This window comes from Pectinophora gossypiella, chromosome 10 (genome assembly GCF_024362695.1).
Source record: "Pectinophora gossypiella chromosome 10, ilPecGoss1.1, whole genome shotgun sequence".
NCBI classification, from domain to species: domain Eukaryota; kingdom Metazoa; phylum Arthropoda; class Insecta; order Lepidoptera; family Gelechiidae; genus Pectinophora; species Pectinophora gossypiella.
The window spans coordinates 13,122,425-13,140,700 of NC_065413.1; the positions used below are offsets into that span (position 1 = coordinate 13,122,425).

General features: G+C 36.8%; 1 long non-coding RNA gene across 1 annotated transcript; it reads right to left on the minus strand.

Moving 5' to 3' along the window:
* Positions 1 to 10,778: 10,778 nt before the first annotated feature.
* On the minus strand, positions 10,779 to 13,819 carry LOC126370182 (uncharacterized). Its single transcript, XR_007566833.1, has 2 exons — positions 13,588 to 13,819; positions 10,779 to 11,756 (listed from the first exon to the last, which is right to left on the minus strand). It is a non-coding gene; the product is annotated as an uncharacterized LOC126370182 (long non-coding RNA).
* Between the last annotated feature and the right edge of the window lie 4,457 nt (positions 13,820 to 18,276).

The following is an 18,276-nucleotide window of genomic DNA, read 5'->3' on the forward strand; positions in this document are numbered from 1 at the left end:
GTGTCTAGGAGGCACTTCCAATATTTTTTAATTTTGAATTATAATTCTTTTTGTTTGTTTGAATCCTTTACTTTTTTAACAAGATATATGTTTATTTTTACTTATATTATAATACCTATATACGTTTTGTTACTTTAATTGTAACTGTTGTGTGTATACACGTAATTGAGACACATATACAAACATTACCTTAGGATTTTGTATTTTATAGAATTACAATATGTGTACATATTTAAATAAATATATTATTATAAAAAAATCACTAGTTAAGGTCCTTTGCTAAAACTAAAAATTCCTTAAAATATACTTATAATAATAACCTCGTTTTTTTTTTAAATTAATTACGTTCCCGGTAAAATTTTCTAGTACATTTTTTTACTTGGATTGAAACCAGCTCTTTTGCAAGGTTCATTAACAAAAACTAATGTACACATACATACATACATAAACCCACGCCTATTTCCCACCGGCGAAAACTAATGTGATTTTTCAAAAAACGCGCTTTTTTTTGAACCTAGTTTTCATTAAATAACGACGGTGATTATGTTGCATTCTTAGTATTTTATTTGCTAAGCTTTCATTAGGAAGGTATTTCAAAATCTCTAGATTTCATGAATTGTATGGTATGCTATTCTACTACATTATCCTTTAGTCAACTTTTACGATAAACTTAGTATACTTAATTACATTCCTTTAGGCTCCTCCCCCCCCCCCCCCCCTCAAACCTGACACACTTATTCAAATATCTCTTTCTTACCGCGTTAGTGCGAGCGAGTCGGACTATCAGCTCGCGCTTACCCTTACTCCTTAGCAACCTGTGGCCATTTAGAGTAAAGTAAGACACAGAGGGGGTGAGGCTACCTAGCTCGGCGCGAATCGGTGCGGGGCGGAGTGTTACCGAACTATACGTAGTATTATTCCTTATCCTATATCCCAGACTAGCAGAGAAGCAAAAGAAATGGGTATTAAAAATAAAAATCAACAAGTAACTTTTAGCAACTATACAGGGTGTTAGTGACATCGTAACGAAAAAAAAAATGGAACGCCTATTTTATTGTACTAAAAACGATGGTGGGTGTTTTTCTTGTCGCAAATGTTTAATTAAGATTTTCAATTTTTACTGTGCCGCAATGTAAGTCGAACAACGCGCCACACAGACGCTAAACTTACGCGCGGCTACGTTACGCGTGTGAGATACGATGTTGATATCTAGGTAGGAGTTTTCATTCTCTTGTATTTAGATGCTTAGTAGTGGTTCAACGTTTAAAAATGTTGTTTGTTGAAGTAGAACACCTACTGCCACGATTTTTCACGCACGGTACCTACCTACCAGTTATTAAAACGTTCCTAACTTATTAACAATAAAAACCCTACTCTTGCCTTACCTTAATTGTTATTCCTTCGGATGAAGTACCTAGGTAGGTACCCTAGAACATGTCACGTCACGTAGGTATGCAACATCGCGTTTCCTCCGCGGTAGGTAGGTATCACACGCACTCACAAACACAACACCTTGCTCTTTAATAAACATCAACAATCTTCCATACTTTTGCGCAGTAAATGGTCTATGATCTATCATCATAGTCGACACTACTCATTTACAGAATGAAACAAACACTCACAAACACGAAAAAAATATCCTCGAAAAACATCACGCGATTCGGGTCAAGCTTAGTATTCGACTGAGCGGAAGCGCGCGGCGGCGTTAGCGCAAAGCATCAAAGGCGCCGACTAAGGGCGCCGACTAAGGGCGCCGACGACGCACCGGCCGCGGCCGCGTCGAGCCGACGACTAGAGAGAGAGAGAGAAGTATGTTTATGGTGCAAGTGACAGAGAAAGAAATAGTATCTGTTCGTATGCCTACTTTATTGGCGAGCGTTGCCCTTGACCCGTGCGCCGGCTATTCACCTGCGCATAGCTGAAGTTGTAGATACGTTATTATTATTATTGATGACATTGATAAAATTTAATAATTAGTAATTTTTATTTGTTTATTTTAAATGTGCGTTCTATGCAGCTTAAAACACAATATGGGACTGAAAAAAATCTATTATTTTTATGAATTTGGCGACAGGAAACTTCACTTGATACCTATCAACTCAAAGAAATACCTAGTATCTGTTCGTAATGCCTACTTTATTGGCGCGCGTTGCCCTTGATCCGTGAGGCTATTCACGTCCGAGTATCCATCAAGACAGATCAAACAAGCCCTAACTCGGAGGTCTTGCGTCCCAGGATCCTTTAATTATGTCTTAGAACCTTCTTGGCCTATGTGGTCCAGTGGTTGAGCGATGGGATGCGGAGGGTCCGGGTTCGTATTCCGGTGGGGACATATCACAAAAATCTGTTTATAAGGCCTTTGGTTGGGACGTTACAGGCTGATCACCTGATTGTCCGAAAGTAAAATGATCCGTGCTTCGGAAGGTACGTTAAGTCGTTGCTCCCGTCTACTAGGTACTTATGTAAGCACGTAGCCGTTACATGAATATTGTACACAGAACAGGATAGGTTTAATTAGTTCTTTACTGATGATTTAACAATGAGATTTAAAACTACGAATAACTTAGTACTTAGTACCTCGGTACGGTACCAACATGTAACAAGAAAAATAAGATCACTCCACTCGGACAATTTTTTTCTTTGAACATGCCGACATTGCCTACGCGGCGGAGTTGCCGAACTATCGATAGGTAGATTATCAATTGTTGAACTTGAAAATTGTCTAAACTATCGAAAGTAGGTAGTGATAGTACATTTAGATCGATACTAGCGATAGTACCGATAGGTCTTGCTTTGTAACAATAATGGGTATTGATCTAAAGGATTTATTTATTTATTTATTTTCGATTTTTGTGTAGCGAGGTTTTGCGTAGGTACTTACATACTAAGTTGGTGGATGGTTGACATAGTAGGTAACTAATTACCTAATCTGTGGTGGTTGTGTTAGTTGGTTGTTAGTTATTCTAATGACAACAAAGAATACAATTATTTACTGTTTCAACTGTTTTAGGTAGATAATGGCCCTGATTCCTATGAGTAAATGAATGAATAACCCGGTCGAATCAAAAAGGTATCTCGCTGGTAACTTAATTCTGTCGGTTGTTTTAGATTTCTGCTTAAAATTGACGTGTATTCCATAAATTTTATGCCTGTTGATTATCCGTCCATTTAAGAATAAGAATAAAATAAATTTATAATTTACGATAGACAGAGAAAGAAATAGGATCGGTTCGTAGTGCCTACTTTGTAGGCCGCGCCGCCGCCGCGCCGCCGCCGCGCCGCCGGCGTGCGGCGCGGGGCGCGCGGAGCGGGGCGTGCGGAGCGGGGCGCGCGGCGCGGTGCGTGTGGCCGTTGACCCGTTCGAGCAGCTGTTGTCTCCATTACATCGAAAATTTTCGATAATTTGTCATTATTGTTTTTTTTATTGAAATTTGGGTTCTATGCAGCTAAAAGCACAATATGGAATTGAAAATAATTAAAAACAAAACTCAAAATTTCATGAATTTTGCGACGGAAAATTCCACTAGATATTAACTCAGAATCATGGTCTGAATCATCCCTTTCAGTATTCGTTACGATGTCACTAACACCCGGTATATTCCACAAATAAATAGTTACAACAACGGTTTTAGAAGTAGTTTAATGAAAAGCATTGCAAGTAAACTATCATCTTATAAATATAATCGAATACAATAAATTAGAAATTATCCCAATGTAGTATAGTTTTATTTATAATACTATCCCTATTGTCACATTTATATTTTCCTCTGTATTCTCCTTAAAAAAACAATTCACCTATCTTTAATTTACAGATACCACTGTTAAAAGATCTTTTTGATTGCAGGTCCAATTATTTTTTTATTCATAAATAAAATACTTTTGGTGCCAAAAAATGTTTCCTGAATTATTCATGTTTCGTAGTAGAAGTTTAAAACAAATAATCTATAAAACTAATTTAAGTTAAATAAGGAATATTTGCGAGCGACTAATTTGTACACAGCAATAAACAAACTTATACACTTTTAATTTTTCCATACACAATTTTATATTATAAATATTAGTATTAGGAAAATCAATGTAATTTTACAATGGGTATTTATTAATTCTTAATATTAATGTTCCAAATTCAAATTAAACTCGTCTTTTATTGAACAAAAATTCGGAGTTTAAGTAATTTATTTGAAATAAGTAAAATAGAATTACTTAGTACATAAGATAGACGCAATTGTGACATTTTTGTTCATGCCATAGTATTATGACTGAGTAGATAGACTACTACTTACACAACTACTATTAAGCTTAATTTGAATCACAATAAAATAATTGGGTATACATTTCTTCACCTGAAAACATTTACCAAAAGATTTTAGTCACTCGATATATTTTATTTCTTCCAAATTCAAATACAGAAAATTGTTCAAAAAATAGCATTATGTATATTTGATGTAAAGTAAAATAAGTTTTCACTTGTCTGTGCGTTGTTATTTCACTGGTTGTTTTTGACAGTCCCAACCGTTTTATACAGGATGTTAGTGCCACCGCAACGAAAACTTTGGGGGTTCATTCAGACCACGATTTTGAGTTGATATCAAGTGGTATTTCCTGACGCAAAATTCATGAAAATTTGAGTCTTTTGAAATTATTTTATTTATATACATATGTATTTATAAAAAGGGAGACAAACAAGATCTCGGTAATTACAGACCTATAAGCCTGATATCCCATATTTATAAAACATTTATAAAAGCTATACAAAACCGCATCACAAGTTTTCTTGACCTCCATCAACCTCCCGAACAGGCCGGCTTCCGCCCAAACTTTTCCACCACCGACCACCTCCATAGCTTAAACCAAATAATAGAAAAGTTTTCTGAGTACCATCTTCCCCTTTACCTGGCCTTTGTCGACTACGCTAAGGCGTTTGACAGTGTCTCACATGCCGCGATATTTTCCGCCATGCTCAATCAAAACATTGACCCAACTTATGTCAAACTCCTCAACATTATTTACAACAATAGCACGGCCGCCATAAAGCTACAAGACACGGGGTCTCCGTTCAATGTCAATAGAGGAGTGAAACAAGGCGACCCGTTATCTCCTAAACTATTTACCGCCACCTTGGAGGAAATTTTCCGAAAACTGCAGCCAGCCTGGATGTCTAAGGGCATAGACGTGGGCGGCAAGAAACTCACCAACCTAAGATTTGCAGATGACATCGTCCTGTTCTCCACTTCAGCCAAAGAGCTCGAGATTATGCTGGACGAGCTAAACGAGGCGAGCCTTGAGGTTGGACTTAAGATGAATCGATCAAAAACACAAATTATGACCAACAGCACTAAGATAAAAATAGAATTGGATGGGCAAATATTGCACTATGTTGACGAGTATATCTACCTGGGTCAGATAACGTCCTTCGAAAACAGGCAAGACAAAGAAGTGGAAAGACGCATTCAAAATGCCTGGAAGAGTTTCTGGTCCATGAAGGAGCTAATGAAAGGTGACCTCCCGATATGTCTCAAGCGGAAACTCATTGACATGTGCATATTGCCTATCCTCACCTATGGTGCGCAAACATGGTCCCTGACCAAACATCAAAAGTCCAGACTCAAGGTTTGCCAGCGGGCTATGGAGCGCAGTATATTAGGTGTTAAACTGATCGATCGCGTTAGAAACACGACACTGCGCTCCAAAACTCAAGTGGCAGATGTCGGAGAAAAATCCGCTAAACTGAAGTGGGAATGGGCGGGACATGTCTGCCGTATGCATCCGGAAAAGTGGGCCAAAATTACAACTGATTGGGCCCCACAGGGTCGTCGACGTCGAGGTAGACCACGACGACGGTGGAGGGACGAGCTGGACGCCTTCCGGCACACCTGGCGGAACGATGCCCAGGACAGGGAGGGTTGGAAAGAGAAGGGGGAGGCCTTTGCCCAGCAGTGGGACATTGATTAGGCTACAGAAAAAAAAAAAAAAATATACATATGTTGTGCTTTAAGCTGCATAGAACACAAAAATAAAATATATAATTAAAAACCATCGCATCGCACTCATCATCACAGCAAAAACTCCAAATCCTAATTAAACATTACAATACAATACAAATATACTTTATGGTCGTAAGGCCCAAAGTCCTTTTAAAATCCAAATCCCATTGTTTAACTATTGTGTCTGGAAATCCGGGCCTTACGAGGTTATTAGACCAAAATAAATAAAATAGTTACAATAGAAACTTAACTAGGACATTTCAGACAAGAAAAACACCTACCATCATTTAGTACAATCACTTACACACCCTGTATAGTTGTAGGTCGAAGAAATCAGCTTAACTCAACACGTACAATAACAGTCATTATGGTTTAGGTTATGGAAATCCATTATAGACTTTTAAGTGCCCATTACATTTCTTCCTTGTTCTATAGAGAAAATCTTTAACAGAGTCAAATGGTGGCAAAAGGGTTTGATATCTAGGGTTACCCTGAAATGGTTCTATGACACTCTCATAAATCTTCATTATAGGAGTGTTAGGATCATTGCAGACTGCAATTCGTAAAGCTTGCTTTATTTTTAACTTCTCAAACGCGTCGAAATCCGGTTCGCAGTTGTGTGGTCTTACTTTTTGGACTCTCTCTTCTTCGTTCAACCAAATCAAAGAGCTGTGACATTTTCTATTGGTGCATCGCCATGTGGACCGCGTTTTGCTATTCACACTGAAGTGGTAACTGTATCCTGCTTGCCACAATAACTTCTTGCCTTTCTGACTTTCTAGAAACGTGACTGGTTGCGTTACTGAAACTAAGGAGAAAACTATATTAGCTAGATATTGGTGCTAATTCCTGTAAACATCTAATTTTATTTTAAGTTATATCTGTAATTTTCTTATCCGCCGAAAAGGAAAGGGACGGGTAAGCGACAAGCATAAAATTTATGGAACACACGTAAATTTTAAGCACAAATCTATAACAACCGTCTAAAATTTTTTTCATTGGCCAATAACCCGACAGAATCATATTGACAGCACACGTCAAACGGTTTACATACCAGCGAGATACCATTTTAATTTGCCTGGGTTATTCATTCTTTACTCGTTCTTCGTAAAATTAAGAGCTGTCAATCATCCGTCCCTTTCCTTTTCGGTGGATAAGAAATGACGGGTATAACTTAAAGTAAAATTAGGAGGTGTCTGCAGGAATCGGGGCCAATAGCTTACTTGGTCTATCCTTTTAGACTAATCCTCGTAGGGCCCAGATTTGCAGACACAATAGAATAATGCAGTGTAGATTTTGAAGGAAATTGGATTTCACTACTTTACTTTTCTACAACTACAAAAGATTGCATCTCTATCTTACTGGGCAATGATACTCTAAGAAATATGAGTAAGTATGCGGCGCGCTGGGTGGTAAGAATATGGCATCCCGACGTGCCGGCAGAGTAGGGGAGTGATTAGTGATAACGATGATAAATTAGAAGTAAGCAGCAAGCAGGAATATATACAGTTTATTAAAAACACTTCACAAACAGGATAGGAATATACATAGTTCACAATATACACACTTCACAAAAGAATCAAGAATTAGAGGGCACGGCCCTAAACAGTATAATATACTTGTTGTTTTTATGAAGGTCGGGGATGCAGTGAGTCAAAAAAGTGTAAAATTAAAGGAAATGCGGAATGGAATGAGAATTTTGTAATTTTAAATGATGACGGCCAGAACGAAAGGCCAGTATGTGCAGAGTTTGTACTCTGCTACAAGTATTCAATATTCTACATAGATGGCGCTGGCGTCGGCTCAATGACGATACAGGCAGAAAACGACATTGGGCAAAAATTTATGGAACTTGGTCCAAGAACCTTCACTGATGAGTCTTGTATTTAATGAAAGCTTATGCTTTCCCTATGATTCTGGCGAAGTTCTATCAGATTCTGTCCCGGAGTTCTTTTTCTACGGTCATGTTTGTCCTGGCTATAAATGTGATAAAATACCTACAGTGGTGGACAAAAATCTACTCAAGGTTTGTTGCTTGATTAATATTATGATATATAATTATTTATGTAGACTTATTTATTCAGCATTTAGCGCTAGTCACGTTAAGCCGTTGGTCTCGGCTGCATTAGCAGTCGTTAATAACCATCAATCCGCACTGGGCCCGCGTGGTGGTTTAAGGCCCGATCTCCCTATCCATCCATAGCGAAGGCTCGTGCCCCAGCAGTGGGGATTTTAATGGGCTGGTGATGATGATGATGACCTAATCATAACATAAACAGCCTATTTACGTCCTGCCACTGCTGAGCACAGGCTTCCCCTCAATCAACCGGAGTCCGGAATTTTTATGTTACACATTTTTATTTACTAGATTCAGTAGGTAATAAATCTTTATAACTAAAAAAATTTTATTACACCTTTCAATTTAAATCTCTAAATAAAAAGTTCGTTATTCTAGATATACAATAAATCAGAAAAATTACAAAAACTGGGGAGTCGAGTCGAGAATGCTAAAATTCCTTCATTGTAAGAATTAACCATTTTATGAGAGGCGGGAAAGAACTTTGCAGACTTTGGTTTTCAGTAGGCTAATAATTAATAATAGGTATATTTAGGGGTAGTAAATAATTTTATTTACAACATAAGGTATATGTGAAGAAAACATTATTACATAATTCATTAGATCATTAACATGTTCAATCCTACAAACTACTGATGTAGAAGTTCATGTAACTCAGATTCTTGAGTTTTTTTTCATAGTAAGTTACTAGTAGTTTTTTTTTTTTACTTTCAAACACAACAAAATATTTCGAAGGCAGTTACATTTAAGTTCTATGTGACGTTTGTGAGTGGACAGAACAATCAATATTAACCTCGTAAAGCCGAGGTTTCCAGACACAATAGTAAAACAATGGAGTTTGGATTTTAAAGGGACTGTCGACGTTACGAATTTAAACTCTCCCGTATCTATCAATCAATTAATAATATCGTTGAAATATTTCTTGTCTTTCTTTATTTAAAAAGACAACTTAACGATTATCAGTTTGACGTGAGCGTCTAGCTCTATAAAGGCTGACGCATATAGAATTATACTTGGGAATAATATTTTGATACTTTGGATCACCCATAAAAGGTGATACGACATTTTCATAAATTTCCTTAATAGACGTATTCAAGTCTTTAACGACAGCGATTCGCAAAGTCTGTCTTATTTTTTGTTTTTCAAACCCATCGTAGTCAGGTTTGCAAACATGAGGTTTCACTTTTAGGACCCTTTTTTCTAGATTAGACCAAACTATGCTCCCCTTACAACTTCTGTTGCAACATCGCCAGAAAGAATTTTTCGGAAGCTTTTTGTTTAGAAAATGTTTGTGACCAGTTCTCCACATTATTTTCTTGCCTCGATTACTCTGCAAAAACATCACTGGCACCATGTCTATGAAAACCGGTTTCGTTTCTGTAATTAAACGAAAAACTACGTTAACTTACAAGTAAACAGGTAAGTCATAGGTTAGGTTAGGTTAGGTTGCCTGGAAGAAATTGCTGCATGAGCAATAAGGCCACCTGTTGTGCCTTTATGTATCTGGGGGGTTTAAATGACCACTTAGAAGCAATTCATCTAAGAAAGCGATATTGCAATTTGACATTTGCGCTTATAAAAGTAAATGCGCCATGCAAACAAATGTCAATTAGCAATATTTCGAAGGCAGTTACATTTAAGTTCTTTGTAACGTTCGTGAGTGGACAGAACAATCAATATTAACCTCGTAAAGCCGAGGTTTCCAGACACAATAGTAAAACAATGGAGCTTGGATTTTAAAGGGACTAAATAAACTTTTTTATTATTATTATTATATTGCTTTATTAGATGAATAGCTTCGATGTGGCCATTTTAACCCCCCTGTTGTCCTTATCTTGTGTCCATTGTGCTCAATAAAGCATTTTATTTATTTATTTGTACACATTAAAACGGACACAAGGAACATACAAAGACAGATAGTACAGGTAAGCTTATCTCTAAACAAAGAGATTTCTTCCAGCTGACCTACGTGACAAGAAACATTCAACGTATAATATTATATGGGGTGTAAGTGACATTTTTTGTGTCTTTTTAATTATTTTTCGTTCCATACTTTTGCGACGGAAAATTCCACTTGATATCATCTCAGAGTCATGGCCTCAATCACGCCTCAAAGTTTTCGTTACGATGTCACTAACACTCTGTATAGATAGACATACATTATGCGTAGAAATTATTTAGATTTTTTTTTTAAATTTTTATCTACCTATTTTAGATTTTTTATGAATAAAATACATTTTTTTAGTAATGCTTTATTTATAGAAGCTTCTATGCTGAACAGCGAGAGAAGGAAAAAACATATAACACGTTCAGCTGCTTGGCTTCCCGCGCATGTCGTAACTAGTGATGTTCCGAACATCCGTATCCGTATCCGCGGATATCCGAGATAAAATAAAAATCCGTATCCGTATCCGTGTCCGTTACTTTTCACGTGGATCTTTTTCGGATCTTTTTCATAAGTAGAATTATTAAATAAAAAGGCTATAAAATTCCATTCAAATTGTTTTTATTTCTTAAAATCAAATATTTGGCACCTTTATATTACAAACATTTAGATAGATAGATCTTTATAATGAAAGCAAGATAAAATATCACTTTTATAACAATGAAATAACTAAAACTTTAATCTTTTTGTTTAAGAAAATAAAGATCCATATCCGTATCCGCGGATCTTTACACTAAATATCCGTATTCAGATCCGTATCCGCGGATATACATTTTTAACGATCCGGCACATCACTAGTCGTAACATCCGACTGAGGGATTGTGTCCTCTAACATGAAAAACAATACTTGTAATAAGGTTCATACTATTGATCTTAGGACTACGTATCCACAGTGGGTATAACTTGTCTTTGATTACTTGTGGCTCTGCCCGACCTATTAGGGATCACTGACGTGAGTTTATGTGTATATTTACGGTCACGAGCATTAATATGTATACACTTTGGTACCATGTCACATTAACTTTTTTGACAAATTGAACTGTAAGTCTCACTAAATGTCAAATATGTTAGTGCGACAGAGTCCTAAAGTGGGTACATTATATTGCTCATGACTGTACAAGGACTACGGTGGACACGATATTTCAACGGTAGTAAGGCAGTCAGTTATATTTTTTTATTATTATTAGAATTTTTAAGTACATCGATCGATGTAACCTCTATGAGTGCACAATCTATATAGAACTCTTCCGTATCTATCAATTAATTATAACATCGTTGAGATATTTTTTCGCCCACTTTTTGTTTAAAAGACAACTTAAAGATTTTCAGTGTGACGTAAGCGTCTAGCTCTATAAAGGCTGACGCTTATAGAATTATACTTGGGTATAATATTTTGATACTTTGGATCACTCATAAAAGGTGATACGACATTGTCATAAATGTCCTTAATAGACGTAGTCGGGTTGTTGACAACCGCGGTACGCAAAGCCTGTCTTATTTTTTTGTTTTTCAAACGCTTCGAAGTCGGGTTTGCAAATATGAGGTTTCAGTTTTAGGACCCTTTTCTCAGCATTAGACCAGACTATGGTCCCCTTACAGGTTCGCAACGAACAATGCCAGTAAGATTGTTTGGGAAGTTTTTTGCTTAGTGCATATTTGTGTCCAGCCCTCCACATTATTTTCTTGCCTCGATTACTCTGCAAAAACATCACTGGCACCATGTCTATGAAAAGCGGTTTCGTTTCTGTAACTAAACGGAAAAACCGTGTTAAGACAGAAAGAAAAAAAATATGTTAAGTGCAATGAACACAGAGGGTTCACCGCTCACCACCACAGCTGTTCTAGTGGTCCAGTGGTTCGAATCTCGGTGGGGACATATCACAAAAATCGCTTTGCGATCCCAAGGTTGGTTAGGACATTACAGGCTGATCACCTGATTGTCCGAAAGTAAGACGATCCGTGCTTCGGAAGGCACGTTAAGCCATTAGGTATTGGTCCCGGTTACTACTTACTGATGTAAGTGAGTAATCGTTATATGAGCCATGTCAGGGGCCTTTGGCGGCTTAATAATAACCCTGACGCTGGTTGGTATTCCGCCTCACAACCCACACGATAAGAAGATAATAGCTGGAAACCCACTGACTGACTGACATAGTTATTCTTCCAGAAGGAGCATCGGGGAGATAAAAATGATGTATAGAGGTTGTGATCAGAACCTCCCGGTGAGTATGAGGAACTTCCAGATCTTGGAAAACTGCTCTGCATCAGGGAGATACCCTACAGTCTGGCGAAACTATCGCACCTGGATCATTTTTATTGGCGCAACTTATTTAGACCTTGGTCAAATTCTGTCGCCGGTAAAACAAACAAAATGGCGGAAAAACAAGATGGCCGCCATACAAAGTGACTGAGTGAGTGAGTCATTTTCAAACAAATAAGGATACGCCAAGCTGCTTTATCAGCGAGCGAACCACGCACCATCTAGTTAATTTTATAATAACACATTACGAAACATAACACCCGGGTGCTTTCAAAGCCAGAGTGAACAGGCACGCTGCGTCTTAGGCCTCGTCAATGCCTTCGGGCAAGTCTGGGGCCAAGAGCAAACCCATCAAAAGTAAAAAAATAAATAAAATAAAAATAAAACATAAATTACAAATATTGGTAAAGTTCTTAAATTTTACTTAAACCTACTCGGGCAGCCACGCCAGCAGCTCGGGCAGCCGGGCAGCAGCGTCGGGTATAATTTTAACTTAATTTGACAGGACTATACTAGCTCCATCTCTCTTGCACTTATTGTAAGTGAAGGACGGCAATAGTGCAAGAGCTGTCAAACAAAATTAGATTAAGTTTGTGTCGAAATAAAGCTGTGAAATTAGCCATTATTTTTTATTACAATACACTTATATCATTCACTTATATCACTTATACAATTATCATCGTCATCATCAGCCGTACGACGCCCACTGCTGGGCATAGGCCTCCCCCAAGGATCTCCACGACAATTCACAATTATATCATTAATAATTTAATACTTGTACAATTTGTCTATAATTATTTTATTTCGATAAAATTCCTTCTATACAAATTAAATACAGTACTTAGATATAAAAATATACACGTCGAGAGCAAAAAGGCAAAGCGTGCAAAAGCCTGTACAATAGCCTGAATAAGAATTTATTTTCTAATTATTTTTATAAATACTTACTGGTTTACACGGAAAGATATTTATAAAATATTTTGCACGATATTTTGCACAATAGACTTTACATTGTGTCTGACTGAGATCTGCGTTCCGGCGTTCGAAAAGTTAAAGTAAGTGACTAATGTTTCCGACACATTCTGCTTTAGTCGTCTTCAGTTGTACAAAGGCGCCTTGCCCTAGTAAGACTATTTCGAATAGAATCATATTTAGGAATTACATTGTGATACCACGGATTATCCATGTAAGGCCCAACGATACCGTCGTAAATTTCCTTTAGAGGTGTAACTCGGTCATTTGCAACCGCAGTTCGTAATATTTGTTTTATTTTCTGCGTTTCAAATGCATTGTGATCAGGCTTGCAGCTGTGGGGCCTCACCTTAACAACCACTTTTTCCTTATTCGCCCAAACTAAAGAACCTCTGCAACATCGTACGGGACAACGCCAGAAGGAGTTATTTTTACTACCGTTATTGTACATATATCTATGACCAGCCCTCCACATTATATTGTTGCCTTTATTACTTCTTAAAAACATCACTTCTTGGTCCATGTTGTCTATAAAAGATGGAATAACATCTGTAACCAAATCAAACAACCGATTAAGTATTTAAGGTAATTTTAAGCGTTGGTATACCTACCTTCTTACTATATACAGACTAAGGGTGATGGCCCCGATTCCTGCAGACACCGCCTAATTTTATTTTAAGTTATATCCGTCATTTTCATATCCGTCGAAAAGGAAAGGGACGGATGATTCACAGCTCTTAATTTTAGGAAGAATGAGTCAATGAATGAATAACCCGGGCGAATCAAAAGGTACGTCGCTGGTATGCAATCCGTTTGACGTGCTGTCTACTTAACTGTGTCGGGTTATTGACGGATGTAAAATTTTTAGACGGTTGGTTTAGATTTGTGCTTAAAATTGACGTGTGTTCCATAAATTTTATGCTTGTAGATTACCCGTCCCTTTCCTTTTCGGCGGATAAGAAAATGACAGATATAACTTAAAATAAAATTAGATGGTATTTACAGGAATTAGCACCATTAATAAACTAACCTCAGCTTCGAGACTGTCCTCAAGACCATGTCAATGTGACAGTTCTCATATAAAAACAGAGACTTGAGCATGATCTTAAGGGCAGTCTCAGCTGAGATTAGTTTATTAATACCACCCTAAATACTTATGTATTAAGGAGTTCTTAGTTTTAAAAGCAGCAACAAGTCTTAATTATTGTATAATTCATATCGTTACAGAAAAGTTTATCGTTTTGAATACTTGGTTGATTGTAGATGTAGTTTTGTGGAAATATCCTCTAGCACTAACAACACACACCCACACACGCAAACACACACTCACACACGCACAAAACATATCATGTACAATTGGGTTATTTTCTTAGGTCATAGATAAATTATGAAATTCTGATTACTAAATAAAGACAGATCTAAAAGTCTGCAGTCTGCAATTGTTGGATTCCTGTTATCATTAGTTCGTGTACTACTCTGCCGGCACGTCGGGACTCCGGACCTCCATCTCCACCCCGCCGTGCTACAGTGCTTATGGCCGATCCTCCACAACATGTTCCCGCCTCATATACTTCGTAAAAATATTATTGGTTCACTACGCTCACTTACTCTTTAACAGCGTACGGCTTAAAGAGACCAATTTGGCCCCTATCGGATTCATTTTTGTTTGGTTTCTGTCTCCTTATCGTGTGGGTTGTGAGGTGGAATACCAACTTATCAACCCTGGTGTCAGGGTTATGATTGAGCCGCCAAAGGCCCCTGACATGGCTCATTTACATCAGTAACTAGTAACCGGGACCAACGGCTTAACGTGCCTTCCCGGATCATCTTACTTTCGAACAATCTGGTGATCAGCCTGTAATGTCCTAACCAAACTAGGGATCACAAAGTGATTTTTGTGATATGTCCCCACCGGGATTCGAACCCGGGGCCGGGGAAAAAAATATGTAGTCGTTACATGAGCCATGTCAGGGGCCTTTGGCGGCTCAATAATAACCCTGTCACCAAGGTTGATGAGGCTGGTATTCCACCTCACAACCCACACGATAAGAAGAAGATTGGGATAAAGTCGTGAGCTGATGTTATGTAAACTAATATAACACATACATACATAAACTCACGTCTATTTCCCACCGGTTTAAGCTTTTAAGTTTAAGAGACTATAGAATTCCATTTGCTTCGATCCTGACGCACTTCTCTTGCTTCCTCCACATTCATCAATCGCTTCATCGCAAGCCGTTTCAGAGTAGATCGTATTAAACCTTTTCTAAGGACATCTCCAATTAAAACTAATAAACTAATATAAATAACCAAATAAAACGTGATATAATTAAAAATGTGTGTTTATTTGTAAAAATAAAAGCTTTCTTATAACAATAGTGCTGTACAATACACAGAGGTACGAAAACTTAGGTTCACAACAGAACATAGGTAAAACTACTTTGGTAAAACTTATTATTAATAACGTATTAAAATCTATAATATATTTCGTTATACTTGTTTTATTTCTGCGTTTCGTCTTTCAAATGAAAAGTACTTTAATCATGACGTCATTTAATTAAAGCGTCCAATACAACAACGCGTTCAGGGTCCTGATGGAGCTGCCGCGGCGTTGTAGTGCGTCGGGAATGTTCGCGGAAGCGCATATTGACGGCTTTGCAGCCATTATTAGAAAGCGATGCGCTTCCTTTCTAGCGAGGACGCGCGACAGCCCTAACGGCATCCTGAGGGCGTTGGTGGACCGGTGGGACTCGCCTTTTCCAGGAGTCCAGATCTATCCCCAGCAGACTTCTTTTTATGGGGTTATTTAAAGAGTCGTGTCTACACCCATAAACCAAATACACTACGTCAGCTAAAAGAAAAAATCAGCGAAGAAATGTCGGCGATCTCGCGGTCTCTTTGCCGACGAGTGTTCGAAAATTTCGGTACTCGCTTAGAAGAGTGCAAAAATCGAAACGGTGGTCATCTAGATGATATTATTTTTAAAAAATAAATTCCAACTAATAAGTTATCTTGTAAATAAACAATTTTCAAAATATGTCAAATGGTTTTTTTTATTCGATTTTTTCAAATGTTAACGAATTCTTGGCCCAGCCTGTATAACAAAAAGTTGATAATTATTTATGTCGTTCTACTGTAAAAGATACCAGTTCATTGATATTGGCGTTTACGTAAGATTGTATGAAACAAAATTACTAAATTTAAAATTACTAAGTTTTATAAGATATATAACTAAAAATTATGAAAGGGCCCCGTATTTAATTTGATATTAATAACATTTTTTTTTCGCCAGTAAAAAAGAATATCGTACAAAAATGGTATCCAAATTCTACATTATCACGACACATTTAGATATTTAACCATATGACAAATATACATAAGTAAACATATTTGGAATGTAAGATGATGGTACACAAAATTACGATACTTGTACCTTTAGTGCATATAAGTATACTTATTTAAAGTACTAAGTATAATACAGGGTGTTAGCGACACCGTAACTCATACTGAGCGGTATGATTCAGACATTGACTGTGAGTCGATATCAAGTAGAATTTCCTGTCGGAAAAATTCATCAACATTTTAGTATCTATTTATTTTAATTATTCTTAGATCCATACTTTTGTTACGATGACACTAACATCCTGTATACTTAAGTATAATTATTGTATCATAAAAAAACTCGTAAGGCACAGCATTGGTACCTTATTATCATGTAGATATGTAAGTAAATTAGGCACAATTTACTTGTCCAAAACATTGGGACAATGTGTATCATTGGACAGATTATAACAATTTAACATTTTAATTTAATGCATGAGATTCATACATTTAAAATATTGTTATCTATTACATAATATATTATCTGTATTTATAACTGAGTAAATATAATCGATTCAATAACGAGTCAGCCACACTTACGCATTATATTCTGTATAAATATTTAAGATGTACCTATCAGAATAAAATCTCTTTATCTTTGGGGATAAGTCATAATAAGTATAGTATTTTAGACGTGCATTCTCCTGGAACATTTGCTGTAAAGTAATATTTGTGATCCGATTTCCAGCATCACATTGCAATATCGCCTCCCTGAGTTAGAACTACGTAATAAGCCCTGTTCCTTCGCTAATTTAATATGGTATGTTAGCATTAACGTTAGTAGAATAGAAATAGCATGACCCCATACGTGGCGTCAACACTTTGGCTACGCCTTCAATTCTGTGAGTTAAGGTATAAAAATAAAGCTATTTTCATATAATATACAGTACATATTTTTTTCTGTCTATAACACCATTCATTATCACTCTAGTGATCGAACAGTACAAGTGACTGTTCATTTGTGTCAACATTTAAATAAAAAATATTAGATAAAATATCTTGCAAATCCAAGTTACGTATGTACCCACTTTACAACCCTGTCGCATCATATTTAACATTTAATGAGACTTACGGTTTAATTTGTCAAAAAAGGTAAAGTTACATGGCTTAAAAGTGTATATATTAGTACTCGTGACCGTACATCCTGCAATCTAAATTGCACGAATTCTAATTAGCACAAGTTATATTGTGCTTACCTACTTGTGCAAATAAGGCTTTGTGTCTAAACAGAGCTTCATGGAAGCAAACCTCTAATCGGTAAGTATTAGTTTTCCTTCCATATAAAAATATAAAATAACTTTTAAAAATAATATAACATGGGTGATGATTCCAGTACAGACCATCGAAATTTATCTAATTTATCTTAAACTATACATGTCGTTTTCCTATCCTATAAAAGGAAAGGCATAAATCGACAGGCATAAAATTTATAGAACACACGTCAATTTTAGGCTGAGACTTAATAACCCTCCAAAATTTAACATTGCCAGCATACCTCTAACAGATGGAATACCAATGCCAGTCATTTTGAAATGAATTGTTATCACTCGTCCCTTTTCTTTTCGGCGGATAAGAAAATGACGGGTATAACTTAAAATAAAATTAGGTGTATACAGGAATCGGGGTCATTAATATCATTTAATCTTTCTAAAGCCTT